Source organism: Pseudopipra pipra, chromosome Z (genome assembly GCF_036250125.1).
Source record: "Pseudopipra pipra isolate bDixPip1 chromosome Z, bDixPip1.hap1, whole genome shotgun sequence".
Classification (NCBI taxonomy): Eukaryota; Metazoa; Chordata; class Aves; order Passeriformes; family Pipridae; genus Pseudopipra; species Pseudopipra pipra.
In genome coordinates this window covers 30805634-30833110 of record NC_087581.1, presented here as the reverse complement: position 1 = coordinate 30833110, position 27477 = coordinate 30805634, and the positions used below count along the sequence as shown (strand labels likewise).

At 41.6% G+C, this 27477-nt stretch overlaps 1 protein-coding gene and 1 long non-coding RNA gene across 9 annotated transcripts in view; one reads left to right on the top strand and one right to left on the bottom strand.

Annotated features, from left to right (window-relative positions):
• The window catches only part of LIFR (LIF receptor subunit alpha), a 94238-nt gene that overhangs the window by 47400 nt on the left and 19361 nt on the right, over positions 1-27477 (bottom strand). Inside the window, exons 1-4 of one of the 8 annotated variants that reach the window (XM_064641733.1) lie at positions 12925-13102; positions 12180-12435; positions 6882-6984; positions 4468-4574 (exon numbers count right to left, since the gene is read on the bottom strand). The exons of 1 other annotated variant lie outside the window; for it this stretch is intronic. The gene's annotated coding sequence lies outside the window, so the exon portion shown is untranslated. Of the gene's footprint in view, positions 1-4467; positions 4575-6881; positions 6985-12179; positions 12437-12508; positions 12647-12924; positions 13103-27477 lie in introns of those variants that run through there. 6 more of the 8 variants (XM_064641737.1, XM_064641735.1, XM_064641734.1 and 3 more) reach the window with 6 other exon arrangements.
• LOC135407044 (uncharacterized) lies at positions 13099-16066 on the top strand. The gene is made up of 2 exons (XR_010426659.1): positions 13099-13392; positions 13833-16066. It is a non-coding gene; the product is annotated as an uncharacterized LOC135407044 (long non-coding RNA).

The window sequence follows — 27477 nt, the reverse complement described above, 5'->3', positions numbered from 1 at the left end:
ATATTGAGAAAAAGGAGCAATAGTTATGTGATATCCTTTTAGAGTGAATGCAAGGAATGAGAGTCACTTACGAGAAATAAATTGATTTCTTTTACTAATCAAGGAAATGGGCAATCCCTGAAACTATAGATCTATATTTTCTGATAAATTCCCATTGTAGTAATCTTTGTTGAGACTTTAAAAGCTCTCATGCCCTGCTGTATTTCCACTCTTAGTAAGTATGTGACATATCACATGACGACATACTGCAGAAATGTTATTATGTGTAGACTACCCTTCGACTGGGGTGGGCAAATGCTTTACTCTCTGCTCCACTCCCAAGTGGCCCTGAATGCTGCTATTCCCTTCCCAAAGACAAAGAAGGAAGGTCTACAATATAATATGACATTATCAGAACAAGCCTGTCCATGTGTAATTAGATAGAAGTTGAACTTCTTTATTTCTTTTACAGGCTGTTTTAGTTGTACCTTACTCCCCTCAAGTTTTTCTCTTATGCATACACATGCATATCCTCCTTTTAAGGCATCAAAGTGTAGAAATTAATCTTAAGTACTCAGAATGCACAGTTGCTCATGGTACCAGTACCCCCTCATCCTCTAGCTGTTCACAGCCTTCACTGGAACTATGGACCCAAAAGTCATGCAGGCACACCTAATTCAGCTGTCTGAAGCTAATATTACTCCTCCTTGTCCACTCTGCTCCTCTCACAGAGGTCCCCAGATCCCTGCAAAGGATTTATGGTGCACTTGTGTATCTTGTAGCAGCACAGCTAGCAACCCAGTATCTCAATATAAACTGATTCATTCATTTTATCCTTTCTACCCCTCTAATACACTCAGATGCTGCTAAAAAACACGGAATTTCATCTCAGTTTTAGTGTGCTCCTTGATGTTATCCCCTCTACAAACATGCAGCACTTCCTTAACTGTATTGCCCTAATCGAAATAAATAATTTACTGTAATGCCAAAGGCACAAGATGTAGTTGTTTTACAATTAAATTAACACCTGACTTTCCATGTCAAATAAATTAGACTGATCATTCAGTTTAGGAAGAGCATTGCATAAAAAGAAAACATAAAGTTCAAATTTTCTTTTCAATTTCTGCTAAATTATTTCAAATAGGGTTCAAACATAGACTGAGATCTCTAAGTTCCACTAAAAAAGAGATGCAAAAAACTTCCTAAGTATATTCAGAATAATCTAAATGAAAAGTTTACGTTTTGTCTGCCGGTGGAGTTTTCTTATATTAGGAAGTTTCTTTATTTTCCTCAAAGCTCTTCAGGTGTTTCATGGAGGGTCTCAGAATGGACTGTTATAAAAGTACTCTGCTAGATCAAACTGAATCATTAAAATAATGCTCAGTGAAAGAAACAAAGCAATGAAGATATGAACATTTTAAAATAATATGCAAGATGGTTAGGACCCATAATTTTTATTGCTGTAAAATAAAGCAATGTTTTGCTGTCTCTTTTAGAGCTTAGGAAGGGCAGTAAATCGAGTACCTGTGTATAGAATCATAGAATCATAGAATCGATTGGGTTGGAAAAGACCTCCGAGATCATCGAGTCCAACCCTTGGTCCAAATCCAGTCCATTTACTAGATCATGGCACTCAGTGCCACGTCCAATCTGCGTTTAAAAATCTCCAGGGATGGTGAATCCACCACCTCTCTGGGCAGCCCATTCCAGTGCCTGATCACTCTCTCTGTAAAGAATTTTCTCCTGATATCCAACTTAAATTTCCCCTGGCGCAGCTTAAGCCCGTGCCCCCTTGTCCTATTGCTGAGTGCCTGAGAGAAGAGACCAACCCCCACCTGGCCAGAACTTCCCTTCAGGTAGTTATAGACGGTGATGAGGTCACCTCTGAGCCTCCTCTTCTCCAGGCTAAACAACCCCAGCTCCCTCAGCCTCTACCCATAGGACTTATGCTCCAGTCCCTTCACCAGCCTTGTTGCTCTTCTCTGGACCCGCTCCAGCACCTCAATATCCTTTCTGAACTGAGGGGCCCAGAACTGAACACAATACTCAAGGTGTGGCCTCACCAACGCAGAGTACAGGGGAAGGATCACTTCCCTGCTCCTGCTGGCCACACTATTTTTGATACAGGACAAGATCCCATTCGCCTTCTTGGCCACCTGGGCACACTGTTGGCTCATGTTGAGCTTCAATTAGTACCCCCAGGTCCCTTTCTGCCTGGCTGCTCTCCAGCCACTCTGTGCCCAGCCTGTAGCGCTGCAGGGGGTTGTTGTGGCCAAAGTGCAGGACCCGGCACTTGGCTTTATTGAACTTCATCCCATTGGAATCAGCCCATCTCTCAAGTCTATCCAGATCCCTCTGCAGAGCCCTCCTGCCTTCCAGCAGGTCGACACTGCCTCCCAATTTGGTGTCATCAGCAAATTTGCCGATACACTCAATCCCCTCATCTAAATCATCAATAAAGATGTTAAACAGGACTGGACCCAACACAGACCCCTGGGGAACACCACTGGTGACCGGCCGCCAGCTGGATGCAGCTCCATTCACCAGCACTCTCTGGGCCCGACCCTCCAGCCAGTTCCTAATCCAGGAGAGGGTACACTTGTCCAAGCCATGGGCTACCAGCTTTTCCAGGAGTATATTATGGGAGACAGTGTCAAAGGCCTTGCTGAAGGTATAATCCACCAGCAAGAGCTTAGACAGCAGCGTCTGCTGCACCCCATTTAAAACTGAAAGCAGCTCATACAAAATTGAGACTGCTACTAATAGAACATAGAGTGATTCAGTTCCACAAGTCTCTCCTGAGGTGATTCACACTTCGAATGAGAAAACAAAACAGAAATTTTCAGGGTCATATCTCACATCACTTTCACATGACCATCACTACAGCATCTGTAACTTGCATCTGCTCCTACTCCCTCAATCCTCCCTTGAAAGCGAGATTCACCTCCTGAAGTTCCTTTTTTTTAGCTTCTGAAGGTTGACTATAAAAAAAGGCTGAGGAGAGGAAAAAACAACCTTGCATTTTACACACACAAGTCAGTCCAAGTTTTCTATCTTTGCTTAACAGGGTTCTTCCTTCCTGCTATTATTAGTAAATCTTACAGTTTACTTCTCTCAGCATTGAGCTGGCAGATAACGTACAAAAGAAGAAGGATTTCTTACTTATTAGCTTCTGACACCAATAAGTTCTGTATACCTACACAGCAGAATGGAAAAATCTCTTCCTGTGGAAGGCTGTTCATCACATTTTTCATGCATTGTTGCTGATAAGTTTAACTTTTTGTTTCACAACTCAGCAATGAAACAGCTATTGTTTCCAAAGTGCTGAGCAAGTTCAACTGTGGGAATGAGAGACGTGCAGCAATTCTCAATGGTCTCTCTGGTGGTTGCAGATTGAGGTGCCCAGACATGAGGAAGAGAACATGGGTGCAAGGGGAACCTGAAGAGAGCATCAACTGGAGAACTAACCTTTTGGTGTAAGCACATGAATGACATGTTCTGCTTCAGTTTATTTTTAGCTTCTATTCCAGTAGGAACAGAATTTCCTTAGGAAAAATTCTGCTCTTCATGCACCTAAAACAGGCCCATCCAGATACATGATACATGAGGCACAAGGCCAAGCACATTCTTATAAGTTTACCTGTCTAAATCCAGAGACCTGAAAAACCTTTAATGTAAATTTCATGGTATGAAACACCAACATCTTACTTTTTCTTTCTTTTATGAAAACCTCTTCTACAAAAGCTTGTGCCAATCTCACCATGAAGCAAGTCATTAGAACTCACACAGTATTATAAGAATAACACCACCTAAGATAACTTTGGAGAGTTCTATGCTTTCCCATTTCTGCAACTTTCCATACTAAAGTGCTACTCACTAAATCTGTACAAGGATCATATATGCAAAACATATTTAGGTAAAAATGCATATGCCTCAGGGACATAAGTATTTGACTTTAAAACAATATATATGCAGGAAATATTTGCAAGCCACAGGAGAAGGGCTTAAAAAGATCAGAGATACATGTAAGTACTAGGAATGCAAATAACAAGTATCCTTTTTTTTTCCAAATAAGAGAATTAAAAAAACACCAAACCAAACCAACTGACTATCATTAAAAATGGCAAAAAAATTAATGTACATTATTTCAAAAGAAGAGATAGACTCAGGGCAATTATTACCAATACCTGCTAAACCGTTATTAAAGAGTCAGTTCATCAGACAGCTGGGTTTATATTGCAGCACCTTACTCATCTTAATTCTTAAGCCCCATGAAACAAGCAGCTAAATGCCATCAGAGATCACCTGTGCCCTCTGATGAGAGGGTATTTCAAAGCCATAGAGTGCTGCCCCTGACTGACTTACTGCAGATTTATGCAAGATAAGAAGCCTCAGTAACCACATATACACACATATTGCTCTTGAATTTGCAAACACATAAGTAGATGACTAATTCTAGCTTATGAATAAAGGCATGCATAAACTTACATTTGTACTGTTGGCAGGAGCCCAACTGCAGGAGCCTGTGACAGGCTCAGTCCTTAGTCTTCAGTTTGGGAGAACTGAATGCTGAACTGGACAGTCACATGAGGTACCTGAAATTAAAAGACTCATATATAATGTCTTGCTAAGAATGCTACACTAGAGGATCACTCAGAAAAGATGTGGAATTACAAAATATACCTTCAGTGTTTGAGTCTGTGGAGAGAAAAATTAACATTATTTTGCTGAAAGCCCGTTAGTGACCTAATTCTATGGGCAGCTATTGTGATGCTGAGTGTTTGCTCCCATTTTTGTCTGCAGCAATCACTGCCCAAATTCCAACCCAGAGTTACCTACTGATTAGCAAGCATGCATACAGCAGGGCAAAAGGATAACAGATAAGAATCTAACGTTTTCAAGTACATGTTCTTCACATATTAACACCAGCTGCACCACTCATTAGTTGAAATATGAGGAAGCAACCGGAAAACATTCAATTTTCAAACTATCAGTTATCATAGTTCAAGCAAAAATAAAAGTCCTCACAACTTATTCTGTATGGATCAGGTTACCTTACAAAAGCACTTGATCCAACAGCACAAGAGAAAAACTAGTCATTCATTAGCAGTGGAAGTAGTTTCATTCAGTACAAAGTTGATTTATAAAAAGGATCAAATGATTACTTTGAGCAGTTTGGGTCTAAGAGATCATTTGTTGTTGCAAAGGCTAAAACAATGCAACTATTTAGTTCAGTGAGGTTGCTTGGTCACAGCTCTCAATTACGTGCACAGAGAAAGGATTTAAACTTAACCCACCACATAAGACACCAGAGGAAATGCCACGTAGTAGACCTCCACTGAAAAGTGAACATTGCAAAAAGTAAAACTAACTAAGCATTGGCAAAACTCTCCAAGGGAGGGGGGAACTGATTAACAAAAAATAAGACTGGATGCATTCCTAAAAAACCTTCTAAATATGGGTTCACTACAAATATAGGGCTTCCTATATTAAAGCCTTTAGTTCATATTACACCAATGTCAGACTAGAATAGCAGAAATCATGAAGAGATCTCACATAAATATGCATCTTAATGGTGAAGAAATACAATATACAAGGGACAAACTACAGACTTTGAAGTAAGATTTAAAATAAGGGTCACATGACACCTTGCTGGATTTACACCCAGACTGATTCTGATTCATTTGAAATATGTGGCAACATGTGGTCAAAAATACTTTCTTCCAAAAATTTCCCATCATCTTGAAAAAAGAGACAGGTCAGTCACATTTAACTTGGAGCAGAAGGCTGTTCTATATTGGGAATTGTGACAATGCTGTTCTAGCAGATGAATTATGAGTTACGTGCCTTGAGACCTGTGCACTAAAAGATTTCCCAGAGCCATGACCTTTGGAAGCATTTAGAGCAGGGGGAAGAAGGGGAAAAGGAAGAGGAACAGGTAGACTCCAGGGAACAGATATTATTATCCTCACAACCAGAAGAAACCCTATGAGGAGTAAAAGAGTTTGCTTGACATTTACAGTCACCTCACACACACAGTACTTCAGATCTTGTTGTACACAACTCAAGACAACACTGACGTCTAGAATATAAATCTCATTTTTGTTTTGTTTTTTCTCTCTCTCCTCCTTACTTTTTTTCTGCCTAGAATTAAACTTTGAAAGCTTATCTCCTTGGTTTTAGCTCCAGACTAGCTGTAAAACCTCAAAGGTCAAACATATCTTTTGCCGCAAGTGCTGAACTTGATCCAAAACATGAATTATTGTAAAAATTAGCTGCAATTGGAACACTTATAACTTACATTCATCTTTGGGCTTCAGAATCTGCAGAAGCTCCACCTATAATACTGACCACTATAATTTTCTTCTGAAATTTATTTGATTTAAGAAGCCTTTTTGCCCGGCAGTAATATTAAAACCAATTATTTAAGAAAGATATTTTTAAGCTCTGTCCTCACTGATTTTACAGTTAAGAGAGGCCATTAGATCACTCAGTTCAAGAAGTGCAAAACCATGATCTGCCATCCAAACAGTTACATAACAGGATGAGCAGCACTGCTGTCTTGGCACAAGAGCTTCTGGATGACCATGCTAAGTCCTGTTTGGAAGGGAGAAGGGTTGCCAGGCTAAGGCAGATACCACCAAACAACCCCAAAAGGAAACTGCCTACCCAGACCAGCCACATGCTGAGCAGAGTCATGGCTCTTGCTCTCCTTGTCCAAATTTCCCTCTCATCTGGGTTCTCCAAGGCATGTGGGATGCAACTCTCAATTATGCAAGTAATTTGAAATGCAGCTTATAAAGTTACAGTAAACATGAATATTAAAGATGCTCAGACCACCCTGATGGACAGCAGTGTGGAGGTGTCTTCACCCACAGCCTAAATGCTGTAGATGGGCTCACCTTCACACTATTTGAGACCACCATGTTCACATCTTTGCAGCAAGTGGCCTGGGTCACCATCTGGCTCCAAAAGAGCTTTTCTTGCGCTTCTGAGTTCAAAGTCCTTGAAGTGAAAAGAAAAAAGTTTTTAAAGCTTTAGGCTGAAATGTGTGTCATGCCCAAGGGCTCAATGTGGGGGGCATTCAAGGGCATAAAGACAGCTTGAATAGAGCTGGCTTGCTCTGCTCACCACCCTAGCCAAGCTTGCCATAGGCCATATCCACGCCATCCAGAATAAATGCTTAACTATCCTTAACTATGCTATCTAGTCAACTGAGCTTGTATTTCCTCTTGGAGGGAAGTAACAGATTTATTCAGTGAGCAAAACTAGCTTAAATGGCTGGCTGTGGCCCAGAAGTAAAACAGGGACAATTTCTGAGCCAGACTGACAGTGTAAACCACCTTCAATCATCCCTGTTACTCGTACTTTTATTGTACCTTTAAGCAACTTGTGCAATAATGACAAAATTATGCAAGCATAAGAAGCATTCCAGAATACTTTTCAGACAGTGTTTATCACCTAAACACATTGCTTTATTTAAATTCCATCATTAGGCACTACGAACTACCAGGCAACCTTGAGATGAAACTATCAAGGTTCAGTCAATATTACAAAGCTGTTATCAGTGCAACTGTAGGTATAAAGCAAGCAAAAATATATACCTCTAATTTTGGAATATGTGTATGTTCCAAAAGAAAGTACTCTTGACTGATGATCAAAACGCAGTAAGCAATACTGGCAGAGAACACTGGTATAACGTTATTCATCAATATGGAATCATTTCCCTTGTCCCCTGCCCTCCCCCCAGAAAAACCCAGCCCAAACCAAAACAAACGAACAAACAAACACAAAAGAAAAAAAATAAAAAACCCCTCACAATAATATTCCAACCAACGTTACTGTATCACCACAAGCAGCCTACTGGCAAGGAAGATGCTGCAGCATAAAAATCAACCTCAAGAAAGTGCTACTTTATGTATTTAAGGATTAACACCAGGAGACTGAGGCTGGCTGAAAGACTGTGCTTTTGTTTTTGCAGGAAACTGCCCCTGAATTGCTGGGTTTACAGGAGAGAAAGGAGACTCTGCTCCCTGACAACATATAGCCCAAGAGAGTGGGAAGCTGGTACTAACAGCAAGCTGACAACAGAGGTAGTCCATCCTCTGCTGTGGGCTGTGCTGAGAGTCTGATTTTTCGCAGGGTAGGAAGTGAGGCAGAAGGAGCAGGGAATTGCTACACTGCTGTCCTTGTTTCCATGACACGTGCTTTTATAACTTGTGCTCCCCGAGGTAAAAGGCATAATTTGGACTCAACAGCTGACAACTCAGCAGTTCTCTGCCTGTGGGATAAGGGAAAGCTGGTTCTGTTGTAGCAACAGTTGACCCCACTCCAGTGCCAGCTCCAGACAGTGCACGGAAAGGAGGGCAGACATATGCCCTTCAAAACCTTACACCCTGACCAACATTCATACCAATGGCTTAGGAGTTATTTTTAGTTCAAGCACTTTCTGCTTGCAGTGAAACCTGCTACTAGGAGTGATTCCAAGAGACAGCAGCAGGGAAAGGCAGACAGCAGCAAAGTGGCAAAACCCCCTGCTGAGAATTTCTGGTGCTTGCAGGAGTGCAAGGACCTTACAGACACAGTGCAGGAGGGCTCCCGCAGTCTGTAAATATAGGCACTGCAAATGTTCCAGAGAAAGGAGGATAGCAATGATCAGCAAAAAACTGATTGTACATATGAAAAACAGTCTCCAGATTTTTTTCTCAGCGAGCAATAAGAACCTCCAGACATCATTCATTCTAAAACAAATAAGTCAGTAAGGAAGGAAAGCAAAGAACACAGGGAACCTCTGCATTTTCTGTATCCTAGCTGCCCCTAAAGCCCTCAAAAGGTAGGTAAGAAAAGAGATCTGTTCATCTAGGAACTTATATGGCCCTCATCATTGCCATGCTAATAATTCTGGAAGAAACCTATAAGACTCTGGAAGATAAGCCCTGGTGACATTTAAGCACCTATAAACCCTGCACTTTTGATGCTTCAACCAAAAGAAATGTTCAAAAATCCCACTTAACTGCAGCTAAGTATTGGAGAGGTGGAAAAGAAAATAAAAGGAGAGGTGATGATAAATTTTGTAGGCATCAGCATGCACAGATGCAGTCTCATGTTTGACAGGGCCACACCACCCACCTGATGCTTAGACACTCAAGATTCACAAAGAAATTACTCCTTGCCTGTATCTGCTGATAAAAAGTGCACAGAACCACAGAATCAGGTTCCACAGAAAAATGAGAAGCTTTTTGTATTAAGTCACAGAAAAAGAAAGCAGCAGGACTGTTCCCTATCCTAAGGCACCTGAGACACTGTAGCACTCCCTGGGGTATGGCAAACACCTCTGACCACGTCCAGAGACTACTCAAAGTGACAGATGTCAGGATGAAGACTTCTCTAGCCTTTCTGTCAATGGCATTTCTCTCTGAGGCTTAAGTAACCACTGTCTCAGAGCAGGACTCCATGTCCTTGTGAGAAGGCACTCACTGGAAGCCAGGGACTATGGACTCTAGGTCCTGCTTCCAAGGATTATTTTGGTCTTTTACATTTAATTGGTAATGGAACAAATTGCATCCAACAGCTTGGGAGTACAGAGCACAACCACCTCTTAAGTCCTACCTAGAAGTAATTTATTTTTCTTATTTTTAGACAGAAATTTGATGCCTGGCAGTCAAAAAGTAGTCATAAGTAAATCTCAGGGGGAGAGACACCAAAACATGAATAATTTCAACTAATTCTAGCTAGTTATGGTAAACAGAGTAAAACTGCCTTTCATACCCATTCTCCACATCTTCCTGCAAATGAATAAACGTCTAACTCAGAGGAACAGCATCCCCTCTCAAAGAGCCATCAGTATTCTGTTTGCATTCTCAATCCTCCCACCTATTCAAGTATCTTTAAATCTCCTTCAGCAGACCTTTTCTTCTACTGCTAACATGCCTTCACTTGAATCCTCTCTGTATTTCAACACGTCTGAATCTAAGATCCCAGTGTTTCAATTAGTACTGCATCCTAGATCAGTATGTACTATTGAAAATGAAACAAAACTAATTCCAAGAAGTTTTCTGGTTTCTTTTTTCAGATTTCCCTTCCGTTGTCCAAAACCTGCCTTTCAACAGCTCAAATAAAAACATTGCAAGGTAATACTTACTGTCATTTAAAACTATATCAGATCACTTTTGCTTTCATCCAACTAATGTATCAACACTGATACTGACTGCCGAATTTTCTCTGCATTTCTTTGAGCACTAGCACACAGCTTAACTGGAAAAGAACCTCATTCACCTGGTCACATCATCGACTAAGTCATTTGCAGAAAAACGTAATCCATCTTCATCAGCCCTGTGATGCACTGCATTCTGCAAGACAGAGCTGGTATTTACACACATCACATCTAGACTGCTTAAGACTGCCAGGTGGAATTCTTACCAACGCATGAAGTTTAAATATATCTTCATAAGGCACAAAATTTGCTGTCAGTCACAGACTGCTTTAAACAATCCAACATTCATACTCTAAGAGAGCTGTTTCTAATACATTGAGAAACTCTGTTCTAGCATTACCTACGGATGTTAATAAATTCAGATATTTTTTCAACATTTACTAAAGCCCTGAGCTGCATGATGTTGAAATACATGTGACCTTATAGCCATAGACTGTAACTCAATAAGCACTTGAAAATTAAAGCCTTATGAATACCTGCTAAAATACCAGCAACAGCTTTGCCACCTGCAAAAAAGTCTTCCTCTCTTTCAGAAGAGCATCTCCACCCAAATTGCTGTTCCCATGTATTCCTTATTTGCCTTTGGCAACTCTCTGAGAATGCCCTCACCTAAAGGTTAAGTCTCTCCCTTTCCACAGCACACCTGTAAAGGGATTTTGCACAATCTTACTCATAGATAGTGCTTGCCATGGGTTGCTCTAGGTGACTAAAGCCGTGTGTTTGGAGAGTGCACAATGGAAACTGTTATCAGTTAATAACACTGATTAAAGTTTTGAATAGGTGAAACAGCAATAAGATGAAAGGATGCAAAGACTTGGTAAACAGAAAATAAACAAAATAAGGTGACTCCCTAAAAGTTATATTCCAAATCAGCTCCAACTCAGGGATTTTTAAGCCTTCCATTTCTGCAACATTTTCCAGCTTAGATCATAGACCTGCAGTCTACTGACACTAGGCTGTCATTCCTTAGACCTCTCAGGAGTAATCTGCAGTCCTGTCTCCAGGTAATGACAGGCAACTCATGCCAAGAAATACCAACCAACTGCAGATATGGCACTACTCATTCTGTGAGTCAACTTATGGCATTTGCTTCTGCCTCTTCCACATCCAAATCCTTCCCCCAAAAATAAATGATTTTTGTTTTGATCTTAATTCACATTGTGGTCAAATCCAAATGACTTCTATGTCTATGCTTAGCTTTATGTACAGAGTTCAACAAAAATCAAAGCTTATCTTTATCACCAAAAGTATACAGCATACAATGGTTGACAAGCTAAGTACAAGCACAGACTTTTTGCAGATCAAGGCATTCATGCATTCTTCCCTACAGGATGTGCTAAGCTTTATATATAAAGCACGTGGACACTGATGGATCTACATCAAGCAACATACTGTCTCAGTTGGCATTGCCACATGCTGATTTGAGAGGGAACATGGCATGACATAGACTTTAATCTTTCCCACAGCTACTAAACTTCCTAAGTCTGATTAACACTCTGGATTCATGCTGTGGGGTTGAACTAAGGGTTTGAGAAGAATCTGAAGAATTCTTCTACATTAAGGAGAAAAGGCAGAACGGACTGCCAGGTGAGATGTCAAAGGCAAGTCACAGTGCCTTACTTAGATCAAGCTGGGTTTCAAAGACAGCAGAAATCTACCCCACGCCCATGCTTCTCTGAAGGGAATTTGTCAGGGCATGGATTGATTACTGAATATGAATATTTGACTATTTTTTCAGTGGTGATTTTAAGTGCGAAAGTCTGTGGAAAAGAATCAAAGTGACAACTCCTAAACAACAGCTCATGGTCCAAGTTTCCCCAGTACTAGATGATTATAATATCTATCCAGAGCTTTACTCCCACTGATAGCAAACTTCCCAGACACTCACCACTGACTACAATTAAAAAACAAACCATGCATATAACCAATTCCTACCAAAGCAAAACACAGCATGCGAGCACAATATGCCTCATCCAAATATACTTACACACGTTGAAATTTAACAAGGGAATAACGTTCTTTTCAGAACTACCTCAGAGGCTTTGAGAGATCCGTTTTCAAACACGATCTCTGCACACATCAGAAATTCAATCACTCAAAACAGACACAGCAAGCTGTGTCTCCACTGCGTCGGAGTCCTTGCACAGCCAGTGCGCAGCGAGGCGCCCAGCATGTCTGGATGCTCCCCAAACGCAGAAGGGACTCTGGATTGTCCTCCCAAGGTCCCATTTTTCAAAAGGGTGCTGCTTATTCAAAATAAAATAAAATAGAATAAAATAAAATAAAATCACAGAAAGAGGCATAAATAGTATTTACCCGCCGCTCAGTCCTTGAACCAGCCAACCTGCCGGCCAGCAGAATGAGCTGTTGACAAAACACAGCCTCTATTTAAGTCGCAGGCTCTGAGCAGCGGCGGAGAGGAGCCGCCGGTCTCTCCCGGCGCCCTCGGCGCCCTCGGGGGAGGGTCTGCCCCGCTCCGCGCCCGCACCGGCTCCGACCGCGCCCCCGCCCCCGCCCCCACCTGTCCCCAGCCCCGACCGAGTCCCGAGCCGCAGGACACCAGCAAGGCGAGCTCAGGGTCTCCGAAAATCCCCGCCGCCAGATACCCCCCGCCGCCCCTCCCGGCTGGCACCTCCCCGGGGCGGGCAGAGGGAGGGAGGGATGGAGGGAACATCCATCACTGCGCCCCTCGGGCCGCCCCCTCCCAGGTGCAAGCGGGTCCTGGCACTCACCCGCCGCCACCTCGCCGTGCCCTGTGGCGGCCGCATTCCGCGGGGTGCGGGGGCTGTGCGCGTTCCCGGCGGCCCAGCTCCGGCGGGCAGCAGTGCGCAGCGCCGACAGGAAGGAGGGATGCAGCCGCGGAGGGAGGGAGGGAGGGAAGGAGGGAAGGAGAAGGAGGGAGGGAGGGAGTGAGGGATAGAGGAGCGGGGCTGGCGGGCTGCCCGCGGGCGGAGCCTGCGCTGTGCACCGCCCGCCGCCGCCCCCGGCCCTGCCCCGGGCACCGCCGGCTCCCGTCGCCTGGCCCGGCCCGGCCCGGCCCTGTCGTTGCTGCAGCCCCGGTGCTGCCGGGTCGGAGCTGCCCTGGGCTGCAGGGCCCCGTTAGTCGTGTCGCCGGGGTGTGGTGGGGACTGAGCTGCTGGGGACACTCGGTGGCGTGGCTGGGTCCCCGGCGGGCTGTGGCGAGCGCCCTGCGGGGGAAGGTGAAGTCACGGATATGATCTGAGCCTTTCAGGTTCTCTCTGTGACACGGTCAGATATTATTCTTAGAAAAGTGTCTTGAATGCCTCCAGCGCTGCCAGCCCTCCAGGGTTTGACGCAGTGGGCCTAGCCCTTCAGACCCAGGCCCTTCTTGACTAATTTTATTTTTGTATTTGCCTCTAGTTTTTGAGGTCTAGGGCTTGACCTCCAGCATTTCATGGAAGCCACAACAGTTGCATGCCAGCCTCTCTTTTAAATTAAACTTGAAATCTTCACAATCCCACAGTCTCAAGAGTCTAGCAATTAAAAAAAAAATATGCCACGAGACCCATAAAATCAGTACAGTTGGCAAGCTTGTGGCTCCTCTCTTGTGCCCGAGTCAACCACAGGAGAATGGGGAGAAAAAGTAACTGCTGGATTTTCCTTGCGTTTTTCTGCCTAGGTTTTCCTGCTGTGGCTTCCAAGTTGCTGCAGATTGATTGTCTCAGAACCCATATTACAGGGAACTGCATTGTATGAAAATCCTGGGCCAGACTTGCGTTCCATCTTGGATCAGTAGATGATTACAGGTCCCCAAATCCACATTGTCCTGCTGTCCTGCATATAGCTGGCCTGGTCTAAGTGAATACAGTTTATTTTGTAGAGAAGAAATCTGCCCCCGTTTCCTCCTCTTTCCAGTGTTTTTGCTTGTGCAAACAGAATTGCATCTTATGAACCTTGTGGTTGGGTCATACATCAAGATATGTGACTTCAGATCTGTTCTGGCTCAAGGACACTCTTGACTTCAGACCTTGAACGCTGAGACTTGTCTTTGGGTTGGCCTGCATCACCTCAAGAAGGATTGAGTCTCCTTATCCACATACCATTCTTGGATTTTTTTAAACATGATTTGAAGAAAAGCCCTAGGCTGTGAATCCCGAGCACAACGTGGTGTCTTCTCTTGATGCACATTGAAACACTCTTAACTCCACTGATGGACAGACTTTAAGAGAAGATCCTATTAGGCATCTTCTATTTAGTAGGTTTAAGCAGTTGCCTTTCCAGCACATCAGTCAGCATTTCACAATGCCAAATCTCTCACCCCTGAAAAGGTCTGCTGGATGGCTAATTTTGTGGTCTAGACTTCACTCCAGGCACAAAGAGGTTTGATATGCCAGTTACCTAAGAAAATCTTTCTATTTAGTTCCCATTCAAGCCTAGAAGGCCTCCTACCCTATTTCCATGCCACAGCAGCCAGATCACAATGAAACTGGGAATACTCATGGCACCATGAAGCTTGGGAAGAAAGTGGACATTGCATTGTACACCCTTGTCCAAGAGAGGACTGCCTCTGCCTTTCTCCATTTCCAGATCTCACTAACTGAAGCCTGTTGCCTTCCCTAGAGTCTGCGTCCAAGGCTCAGGAGATGCAGAATGCACATGTGCCGTGGATTATAGACCCACAGATGATACAAGGACTTTTTTCAAAGGCATTGAAAACATTACATGAAATTGTATCACCTTTCTTTTCTGCAGCTCCTGTTATTTCAACTTTAGTAAAGGCTCACAGACATTGTACTTGTTAGAAGGCCCTATATATGGTACCATCATGTATATGGTGCCATCAGTAGTTGTGGAAGATTTGGAAAATTTTCTGGATCACAAACTTAAGCATTTTTACTATTTTTTTCTTTTTAAATAGTAAGGTAGCTTCCCTGTGATTTACAGACATCCCATACAGGAATTGGGGGTGTTTGCATTTTTTTTAAGCAGGAAAACGTGATTGTGAAATTAGAAGAAGCTGCCAGGAGAAATCAGAGGTAGGGGTAGTTCATGAAGTTATTTTAAGATTTTGATATTGTATTGATGACTCAATTTTTAATGACTCAGTTGAAAGTTAAGAAACTTTTTAGATCTGATACTGTTTAAAACAAGACTATATAGCACAAGTTTCAAGGTGAGAAGACTACAAGTGGTATCAGTTATCTCTTTTTTATACAGTGAAATATGCTAATTTTAATATAAATATCCCCTAGACTAGGCAAAAGACTGGCCTAGTTACACCACTACTTCTGATCTGCAGGAAGTATGCTATCCATGCATCCAATCTAATCATGACACCTTCCCCATAAAATATCATAGCTGCTCTACTTTATTATGAAATTTATCTGCACATAGGACATATATGCAGACCATTTATTTTACTTCCCGCCTTATCTCAGTTTTCCAGAAAACTGAAGGTCTGTAATGCACAACTGTGTCTTTATATACTCAGTGTAGGATCTTGTTGTTGATGTCAACAGCAGCAGGGCTGTGCCTTTCAGCATTAATATTTTGGACAGTGAAAGAGGAAGGTTTTAATCTCTACGGAGAGTAGGCTAGCTTGAGTTTATCTTAGTCTGTCTCAGGGCTTAGTATTACTTAGAGAACAACAGATCTGCTGTCTAGGTCAGAAAAAACTTCTTGAGGCATGTAAATTCCAAATGAAAGTGAGAAGCCCAGCTAGGACGTTTTCATTAATGAGTGTTTCCTGGAGCCATTTAGTCTTGTATTTAAGGGTGTGTTGGTTATTTATGGCAGGGAAAAGGAACGGATGTGTTGATGTTCTGGAACTTTTCCTTTGTGCATTGTTTCCCATTTCACAGTTGTATTTGGCACCCACTTTCCTCCAGGCAATAAAGAATATTAGAGAACTTCCTTTGCTGAGAAGTTGTGCGCACATTTTACAAACCATACAGTTTAACCAGAAGTGTGAAAGGTAGTACTTCTACCAGCATTTACAAAAAAACAGAGATTGTGAATATGTAGTAGTGCCAGCAAAGGTCTGCCAATGGTTGATTTTATGGACTATCTATTCCTGTTTTCTTAGAAAAAAAAGGATTATATAATAGAATCAACAAAGCAAATTTTGTTCTGACTGAATGTATTCAGAAAGCCAATAACAAAACTCACATGGGCTGTGATAAACGCAGGAGTAACCTCCGTTCATGCCACGAATAACCTTGAGTACTGTGGACAGTGCAAGTATTTTGGTACTCACAAAACAACTGTTCTTTCCTATAAAGTCTCATTGGAAGCATCCCTGTGTTGTCAAGTTGGTGCAGAGCTTTTCTTTGAAATGAGGTTGCTGGCTCCAGACAAACTCTTGGTAATTAATATTTTTCAAATACAGAGAATTTTCTTCATCATTAGGGACCTATGCTGGTGAACTCAGGGACAGGTTGGCAATATATTGCTAAAGGGCTTCAAAAACTTGCCTGGTCTCCCTCATCTGAAGGAAAACCATGCTGTCTATTGTGGTTTTTGCATTTGCAGGGAGAAGCGATGAAGGACTTTGATCTACTGACCTGAACTAACTTTGATAGTGCCATGAATTTAAAAATAAATGGAAAGAAAAACACTACTTGCCAAAACCAATTAAATTCAAGGCACTTGCAATCCTTCCGCTGGAAAAAAACCGTACCTCAGATGCCTGGGAAATGCATGATGTTGAAATACTGGATTCACTACCACTAATAAGACTCTTATGGTCAACAGTGAAGGTGAAGCTTTTCCCAGGCAGAACAGAGATGATAGGAGATGGATTGCATTGCCACACATTGCCAAGTGTTAAGATATTTGTGTCTGACCAGGGTCATTTGTCTGTAAAACAGAGGACAAGGGGTACCAACTGTTAAGTCTTCATAAAGTGCATTGGGTCTGTCTTGACTGGCAACAACAAACAATTCTTTTGAACAGGCCTTTTATATCTTCCTGAAACAAGTAGTTGTTATGTAATGATTTTGCTTCTGACCTTTCCTTGCCTTACAGAACCTTTGGAAAAATTTCTGTCTGTTGCCTTTTTTTGCTTATTTTCACATCTTTATGGCTACTGTTTGTCTTCGTCTTGGGAAGATGTTATCTGAGGCCATATTATCAGACATGGTTTTGGAGGGGTGACAAGTTGCCTATGCTATGGTTATTTAGAGCAAGGGAACTGAACTTTTGGTCTTGTCTTATGATCTTGATGTAAACAGCACACTCCTCACCATTCCTTGATTTGACTGCAATCGTTCATGGCCATCATGTCCATTAATGCTCATTCTTTCCACCCTTGCTCTAGTGTGGCTTCTGATGCTACCACAAGGAGGCATTTTCATTTGTATTTCATTCAGATGAGTCTTAATATCTCAGTTACAAATGTCTACAGTAGCTACAGTGAACTAATGCCTGAAATGGGACTTGCTGCTAAAGATCCTCTGCTAAAACAATCTGCATGTTGTAAACTGATTAACAGCTGCAGGCCCATTTTTCAACCTAGGCACTTGTGCCATCCCACAGGTGATTAAACTGGCAGTGTAAAGGGCAGCACATGCTTAATCATCATGTGATGGATGCATCACATTGCTAAGTCTTATACAGTAGCATGAGAGGTCAGTCTTTGAGACAGTGAAATAAGATACAGAGTAGTTCTTGGAAAGAAATGAAGCTAAATACACATTTCTGAAGAAACACCAACAAATGGTAACAAGCCTGCTGATTGCGGAAGAGTTAGTGAAATCAGTCCTAGAACTAAGTCTGACTCATGGATATGAAGCTGAAGAGGCTTACTTTGTACGATAGTGAAAGAGCCAAATTGCATCACAAAAAAGAGAATTTCCAAGAGTCAGAAACTCATTTGTTTTTGTAATAGCCACAAAAACATGGAAATCTGAAAATAAAAGATACTGCGAACATCTTGAGCATTCATATGCTCGTAATATTGCAAGGCCCTCCATTGGCTCCCCAGCATCAGTGTATCACATTCAAACATACTACCCTGTTCTGTGCAACTTTCAACTATGCTCCTTATTTCACAGCTTTTGCCACTGCTGTGTTGGCTCTTTCCAATGCAGTGCCATTCCCATCAGTTACACTTCTCTGATCACTAATTTATCAGCTAGATATTGCCATGCTTTATCTATTTCTAAGAGATCTCACCAAGAAATGTCCCCTGTATTACAGGGCTTAGTAAGTTGCTTCAGATTTTCTGTGTATCCGTCCAAGGCCTGAACATGTCTGATGAATGTTGGATGAATTTTAAGTACCCTAAGCTGTTATGAACTTCACATGCACTCCAGAGCTGATCTCCACATCAGCAGGAGCCATTCAACCAGAATTCATGTAACTCAAGCTGAGCTGTCAGTTTCAGTGAATCCTGAATAAGTGGCTAGAATTTTCAGAGTTCTCACTGCACAAAGTTTCCAGGCAGCAATACCCTCTCTCCCCACTGAACTGTATCCAAGGGATGAAATTACTTCTCCCATACTATCCCTGGGCAGAGCTGTTAGCCCACTCATTGCTTGGAAGCAAATTTCTGTGCATCAGCATAGAAGCAGTAAGACAATGACAGCTCAGATAAGAGAGGAGGTGGACATATAACAAATGCTTTTCAGAAGCATACGAAGTTCTGTATTTACATGGTTCATAGCATTCCTCCTGTCAGTCTTTCCATCTCATTTTTCATATGTGAATTTCAATACTGCTTAACACACTGCATCAGAGATTGGGATGCTATAGTATTAAACAATACGCAAATAAGATACATCAAGGTGTGGCCTTGGAGTATATGATGGGCAAATCCAGCTATTAGAAGCAACTTTGTCCTTTCTGGGCCTGCCTGTAGAAATATTGGTTTTGGGTGTTTTTCGTTTGCCTTGGTTAACCACAGTTCTCTTGTAGGCTGATAAAAGATCTCTCTTTATATACAAACAGAAATGCTAACTCCAGTAAAGCAGATAATTCTAGCATATTTGGAAGTCAGGTTGAAAGACATTTTCATAAAAGCAGGTGATTGTTTGCATGAGGTTAAATATTGCAGCAAATTCTGTATCCACTCCAGGAGTTTCCATCAAGGTGCATCTATTTTTGTCCTCTGTTTGGCTTTTATTTTTATACAAAAATGTGTCTACCAACAGTGTAGTATTGTTTCAATTACATATCGGCATACATCCTTACATCCTTACATCCTCCCTTCTGGTGTAACAAGCACTTTTGCTTTCAGTAGTTTGAAGACTGTTGGCAATCTTAATTTGCCTTTGCACAAGCCTGGTAAAGCCAAAGGAGCTGCCCACAGAGGGCATGATTTGTTTTACCATGGGGGCTGTAAATTTAAGTTTCTTCGAGCAGAAAACAATTTTCTGTAAAACACTTTTTAGAACACGTATGGACACTGGAGACACCAGAAATGTATGTACACGCTGAAAATAGTTCGACTGAGCATGCTCTGTCTTGTTCCCATTCTTTACCAAGCTGGATGTCTAGGCAGCTTCATTCCCCACTGGGGTCACAGGAGATGCAGAGAACAATCATCCTGGTGTCACAGAACCTCATTTGTCAGCACTGAGCTGAAACGGATTCACATTCACACTTGTCTCTATTCTGTGCTCCCTGCACACCTGGGAGGCTGCACAGCACATTCTTGAGACAGATTCTGTGAGTGCATGAGGCTGAATTAGTGCACGTATTAGCCTAGATGAGGTTTGGCAGGTACTTTTCATGAGTATGAACTTCAGCCTCCATCAAGTCTCTTACTCTGTGATTCTAGAGGATCCTGTATTGTGTTAATATAAATCTTTGCATACATCCACACAGTAAGACAGATTGAGGAAACAATTCCTTTTTGGTTTGGTGGTTGTTTTCTTTTTTAAAATTAACCTCCCCTCAAGGTATTTTTTGACTGAATAGTTTCCCTGCTGTGAGTTACACTGAATACAAATATTGAGCCACTGGAAGGCTGGTAGGAGGTAGGAATAAACAGCTAAAGGCAAAGTTTAAAGGGCTATAGGGCTGGATTAGACATCCCAGGGGGAGCACTCCTACTGTATGTCAAACCACAGTCCTGGGATCTAGGCTGTCCTTAATCTGGTAGATGTGGTGAGTTCAACCTTCGGCTATGTGCCTTAGCCACTGTATTGGAGTATTTCAGGCATAGTTGGGGACTCAAACACACTTGCAATAGCCAGGATGAACTGACAGTAGAAACCTGAGGGAAAAGAGGGAATTCGCCTTCTGTGCGTTGTCTGAAGCAACACAGTGACAGTTGTGGGAGCTGAGCTGTGTCCCTAATTCCAAAGATCATCTGGACTCTGCTCTTTGTGAGCCCACATTTTAGCATGAGAGGAACACACAGCCTCCCCAAAACTCTATAACTATGTCATTTGGATATCCACTGGAACAAGGAAACTGTCTTCCCTGGGAGGAATGTCTGGCTTTCAGGAGAACATACTTGCAAGAAGCTTTTATTAGGCTCCTAATTGCAATTTTAGAGGTACTTCAGTGAAGCCCCAGTAAGGGTGTTTGGATTTGGCATGCTAGCTGTTGCAATCTCCAAGTGCTGAAGGCCTCTTCAGCCTGTGCCTTTTCCCTGTTTTATACCTGGTGCTTCTATGGAATTCAGACTGGAGCAGAACACGCATAAATTATGAGCACTGCAGCACTCAGCATTTTGATGTTCCTCATACTTGGACAGGCTGCTAGTTCTTCACTTACAGGAAAATTGTGAACTTTAAAGTCAAGGCCCTGACACACTCTTTGCTGAACCTAAAATATATAACAAATCCATTTAGGCATCTAGTGAACAGGGGAAAAGGCTCACAGGAAGCAACCTGCTGAGCCAAAAGGAAATTCCTGTTGTTTCATTTGTTTTCTCAGTTTTTGCTTTCCTACACAGCTCTGTAAGCTGAGGTTTTGTTGCCTCACATTTTTTAATGCGCAGCAATTCCACCATGCCTTGTTCCAGATCCCTGGCCTTACATGCAAGTCTTCCCTCTCTTGCCTGTAATAAGGCAAAATGATACCAAAGAAGACTGAAAGTCTCAATGTGTAAGATGAAGAATATAGACACTGCGTGAAGGCACTTTAAGATAGAGCCTCTCCTGACTTTGAACCTGATGGCATTAACATCAATCTTTTGTGTTCCATCTTGCACTACCTACTCAACAGTACTACTCAGGGCTCCCCAGCTGGCATCTGTGGCCCTGAAACCCTCTCTTGGATTTAAACACCAGGGAAATTTCTTTTTCTGTAGACTCATGGTAGAAACAACAAATGCCATCATATATGTACATACAGGCTTTAAAGGATTGTCTGGGAAGTGGAAGAGATGGGGTTCAATGGGCAAGGATGCTCCAAAGGCTGTTTTCCTTGCCCGCAGGGTGCTCTGGCCACCTCCTTAGGCCAGAGGGCGCTGTCCACTCTGATTTTAAGCATGACATCACTTGAAAACCAACGGGGATATTGAGGAGGCAGAAAAGGCTGGAGCAGGAGTGTGCGGGGAGTAGTGCCTGGGTAGAGAGCAGGAGGAGCAAACTTCTGGTCCCTGCTCCAGGGCATGCTTTTTTTGGTTGTATTCAGGTGCAGAAGCGATGCATTTTTCACACACAACAGTGAGGCTTTCTGAGGAAGTTGGGAAGAAATTTGTATTTACCCATGACAGTCACACTATGATTCACCCTGTCCCGTATTATAAGCAGCAACCTTGACAACTGTCTTGTGCAATCCTACCGCTTTCCCGGACTTCACGGGAACACAACTCTTTGTGTTGAGCTACTTGAGAATAGCCTGACTCCTCCCACCCGCTGGAGAGAAAGCCTGGGCAGAAAGACTTGCTGAAGTTCCCGCTTCTACAGTTTACCATAAGCTGTGCCAGTAACAAGCTTTTCTCTGGGGTCCAAGTGGCAAAAACTTGTCCCTTGCTTTCCACATTCAGAGGAGGCAGGAGTTACAGCCATTGGTATGTGCCAAACAAAGCTTTGCAGCAGTGAGAAAAGGTGACTCTCGGGTATTAAGTGCTGGTTATACTGTTTTGAGCTGGGAGTACAGAGCAGCACTGTCCTGCAGCGATACCAGAGCAAGCATCTCACAGCTCCCATGCACACAGCTCCAGAGCGAGATTCTGGTATTAGAAGATAACCTTATGTGCTCCACAGATGACAGTGGTTGCATAAATCATTGCTTTTTTTGGCAAGAAGTGGTTGCCAGAGAGACTGCAAGCTGCTGTTATTATTGTATTTGGATGTGAAGTCTGTCCTGGTAGTGAAGCTGGCTCTGACTTCAGAAAGAGGGAGTGTACCAAAGGCTTCGGGGAGAATTTGTACCAGTTCACCTGTGGGATGGGTTCCCACAGCTGGTAAGAAGTAGTACAAAAATAAGGTCTGCTTCCAATGGCAGCTACTCAGCACAGTCTCAGACAAACCCAGAAACAAGCATTTCAGTTTTAGAAGAGAAAATCTGGGGAAAAGTCTCACCTCAAACATTAAAAAATGTCTTGCTACAGCTAGTCAAATGCTTTTGACTCTCTAACCCCTTATTCTGGTTAGTTGTGGGGTTTTTTTCTTTTTCTTTTTCTTTTTTTTTTTTTTTTTTTGTTCTCCCTTCCCCTCTCCTTTGCTCTTTTGTTTATTATTCTGAACCTTGTTAAACATTACTCCAGCACTTTCTCATGAAGGGCTACAGTCTGTGGCTCCAAGTATCACAGAAATTTCCAGAGAACTAGCCCTCATTGCATACTGCAGCATTCACTGGTCAGATGTGATGCTACTCTAATCTTTCAAGATAAACCACAAGCTGCAGAACCAACCCACTAAACAGCCTCCTAGAGATGCCTTAAATTTTCTCTTTTAATTGCAGCACTGTACCGAGAAATAACTTTCACAGGAAATCTCTGTACTGGAAACAAATGGGAAGCATGGGACTCTAAAGATTAGAAGGGAAGGGTTATCTTTGTGTTTAGCTAGTCGTTTGCAGCTTCCAGCACTTTGAAAAGATAAAGCTATGTAGCTGTTAAGTTTTATTAAAGGACATAAGCCAGCTCCATATTTATTAGCATGAATGTTTAATATCAAATCTGGCTTGGCAAAGTGAGCACGAATCCCTTCTCTTTGGTGTGTGCAGGAGGAGATCAAGCCTGTGCAAACCTCTACTGTCAGTTCTAGAGAGAAAAGAATTGAACTCTCTACCATAAGACCTGTGCCCTCACAAAGCTCTTTCTGAAAAAGAAGTGGAGCAGAGAGGATGACTGTAGTGACATTATCATTAGAAAGATTGATACTTTACCGCTATGACTCATTCTTTCCCCATAATTTTATTCCTAAAAGCCAATTAATGATGTTTAAAGGATGGGTGTTAATACTTGCTCTTGCAAACAAATGTAATTAACACAATTTGTGATTTTGCAATTTTGCTTTTGAAATTAATGCAACACTGAATAATCTTTACAACTTTCAAAACTGATACATTTTGCTTTTTCTTGAGGAATGATTTTGTGCATGAAAACTTTTTTTAGGCAAAACATTGGGCAGCTCCTGAATAATCTTCATAAATTAGTATTAATTGCTGACTAATCTATGTGCAATCAATATCCAAATTGCATGTCATTTTTTTAATAAAAATTAGTTTTTCATTTGTTCCAGGCTGGTACATTTTCTGTATTCTTTTGATTTATTATTATAAACTTATTCAGTTTGGTTTTACAAAACTCAGAGAGTCAACAAATACTCTATCAAGGGAGTATAATCCACAGATTTTTACTTTTCCAGTCTGTGTTTTTTGTGATCTTCACAATCTATTTAGGCCTAATCAGGTCTGAAGAGTGAATCTATAGCATTTAAATAATCCAAAATTATTTAGATAATGAAGAATCTGTGGCATCCCATGAGCAGAAAAGGACCTCCATTACACTATTTTTATATGACTATTTATCCAGCAAAATCTGAGGTCCTGATGGCTTCTGAAAAGCAAGAAAAGTTGTGCAGATCCACACCTAGGGAAAAGAAAGTAAGTAGAGCTGCCTTAGGCATCAGCAGTCTCTACCTCCCCGATGCTCTCTGGAGTGTGATCCTCTTGACATGATTTTGATGACAGGAGCTTGGAATCACTACAAAGCACATCTTTTGGCATTGATCTCTCAGGTTTGCAAAAGACATATAAAAGACTGTCTTCTTTGTTTCCAAGTGAAGTCACAGGACTGTTTTGGGGTATTCCAGTATCCTTAAGACATTTAACCATTTTCTCACTGGTTCAGAATATCAGAACTGAAACCCAAATTTGTCCAGGGAATATGTGAATCTTATGGTATTTTGTGAAAAAAACCAGCAGAAAGTAGTTTAAACCAAGATATGTTTTCTCTACACCAAACTCTTGTCAGGAAGATCCTTCTGATACATATTTGTGAAGGTCTATATAGCCAAAAAACAAATGAATAAGCAGGAAGAGAAAGTAGCATGGAAATAGCAGATGTCACTGCAGAAGCACTTGTCATGAGCAATAGAAAGTGAGATGAGAGATCCTGTGCATTCTGGCTGAAAACAGGCACTTACAAGCAGTGGAATAGAATCCAGCTCTTAGAGGCTGATGTGCTCAGGGATCCAGGCTTACTAGGTTCGTTGCAAGTAAACTAGAATACATCACAAAAGGTCTGACTCTGTCACTACCTTCTTCTCTGAATATGAATCATCTACAACAGCCTGCATTTTGTTAGTTGCTCAAATGAAATGGGGGACACAAGAGAAAGTATTACTTGTAAGGTTCATAAAAAACTACTCAGAATGATAGAATATGTGCATTGTAGGAATATCCTAGATATAAAATATAACTCGGCTAGGCTTCGTGAAGGCAGATTTGGGGAAGGCTCTACCCGCGTTTGTTACCGGCGCGCTGGTGGCTAAAAAGGCCAATACGAGATAGAAACATTTGGTTACAAAATATAACTACTGAATACTAAAAAGGTGCTCAATGTCCAAAGTTACGTTTCACTTTTTTCCGGAATGGTTACTACCATAGCCTAAAGAGCAGGCAACCAACCTGAAAACTTAAATACAGTGTCAAGTCTTCATCTACAGAAAAGTCTTGTATAAGTATGAAGATTTGAAGTGGTTTGGGGTTTACCCTGCTTCACTTAAACGATTTAGAAGTGTCAGCATATATGACATGAGAAATAATTTTCACAGGTGATTTCTGTATTAGAAATTAGTGGAAAGCATGGAGCTCTAGTGGTTGAGTGTAAAGGTGAAAGATTACTCTGAGGACAATGGCCAGAGATTTACAAACCCAGTGGTTACCAAATTCTGGCATGTTTTTGTCACTGAGCATAGCCAAACAGGCATAATCACCGTAAAGACAAGGAGATAAATTTTAAAGGTGGTGGGTACCCACTGCTGATATTTGTTTCTGCAGGCAAAAACCAATAGTTCTGGGTTAAGATCCTCCCTCTGAGGATCTTAATGTGGAAATGGTTGCATGAGAAAACTAAGTGAGAAGAAACAGAGAGAGAACAAAAGAGGAGCAAAACCACCCAAACGCACCTGTCACCAAGTTCTGAATACAATCCCTCTCATGTGGGAACAAGGAATGTGTATTTTTAATTACTCTAAAAACATAATTTAATGTCCCTATTCTGTTACAGAAACTGTGCAAATCTTGATGAACCTCTGGAAATTTCAGTGCAAAATGCAGGCTAAAAATCATTTATAAGAATGAGCTGATGTGCTTTGGTCACCTTTTTTATTTTTTCAGCAGTAATCCTTTTCTTTACGTCTTCTGCTTGTGAATTTTTAAGAACATATCACCGCTGACTTATCCTGAGAAACATAATTTTATTGTGACAGACTTGAGCATTCAGCATTCAGTGAGCCCATGTGCTTTTCATTGGAGTCAAGTATAGAAATACACTGGTGATCTTCATAGATGAAGGCTTAGAATACGATAGGAAGGTTTGAGTCATTTTAGATTTAGTAACACAAACAGATGTTAGTTTGAGTGCCTGAAAAGCCACATGTGGAGATAAGCAAAAAGAAGCCTTTTAAAGACACTCATATCATACATGAAGAGTATCAGCAAGATTTTTTATGATCAAAGATTTATTAAATGATGTTTATAATATTTCTTTACTCTTAAAAATAGAAGTGTAGAGCACATTTTGCAAAATCTATCAACTCACAAAGAAATCACAATGCAAACATGATCTTGAACTCATGAGGGGATGAAAAACCTTTTCTGAAGTCCAAAATCTCAAGTTGCTCAAAGTTCATTTGTTTGATAATGCCTACAGCGGTACATCTAATACAAGAGGGAACCTTCTGAGGAAGCCTGAGTATATTCAAAAGCTTCCAAATGATTCCAGTAAAAGCCCTTGTACAGAAAGTTCCAGCTCACTTCTTGTTTACTTGGTTAGATGCTGTAGAGGAGTCACATAGGATTTCCCTAACAAATCTCATGTTCTCATATTGCAGCATCTTTGAGCCAAATGCATAGAAAACCTCGAGTAACCTTTTCTTCCTCAATATACACAGGGAGAAATAATCTGTTTTCAACATTTTTGGCCTCTGCATTACACAGATAATGGCCAAATAATGACTTATTTCAGCATATTTCCTCCTGCACTCTAAACAGCATCTGTATAATTTTCTGTCAGTCTTATCCTTAACAGACAGTACTTTGTAAGTAAGCGAGTCATCATGTAATAACATTGTATGAATGTAGGTTTACAATTTTGAATATTAGCTCGCAGGAAATTACTCTGTTCCAGATGCCGTGAGCTATTTTCCCGTGCCTACTGACAGATAAACAGAACTGAGGCTAGAACAGACTTTGAACGAACTTTTGGAAAGTCCAGCTTCCAATATCTGCTTCTTTCTTAGGCACTTCAAAGTCACACATTGCCTCACCCTTGAGCATTTGGCTTTCATAACTGATTCTCTGAGCACTGAGTGCAAGGAACTGCCTTAGGTCAGTGTTCTCATTGCAAAAGATGCCTAAAGATAGCCAACACAAAACAAGAAAAACACGGTTTTCTCCAGATCCCTACTAAAAAAAAAGGGAGATTATGAGAATGACATTTTTAATGTTTTAAGTTGAGTACTAATCAAGAGAAGGGGAGATCTGAATACTAACCCCTGCTCCAAGGACTGTGCATGCACTGAATCCAGTTACTGTTCCACATAAATAGCCCTCTAAGCATGACCAGAAACCAGGTTCCCATTAGTCTATGAAAGTGCTTCAATTACTGCTTCTTTTTCCTGCTTGATAAGACCTGAAATCTTTCTACAGAATGACTTGGCTTTCACAGAAGGGGTAAAAAAAAAAAGACATCT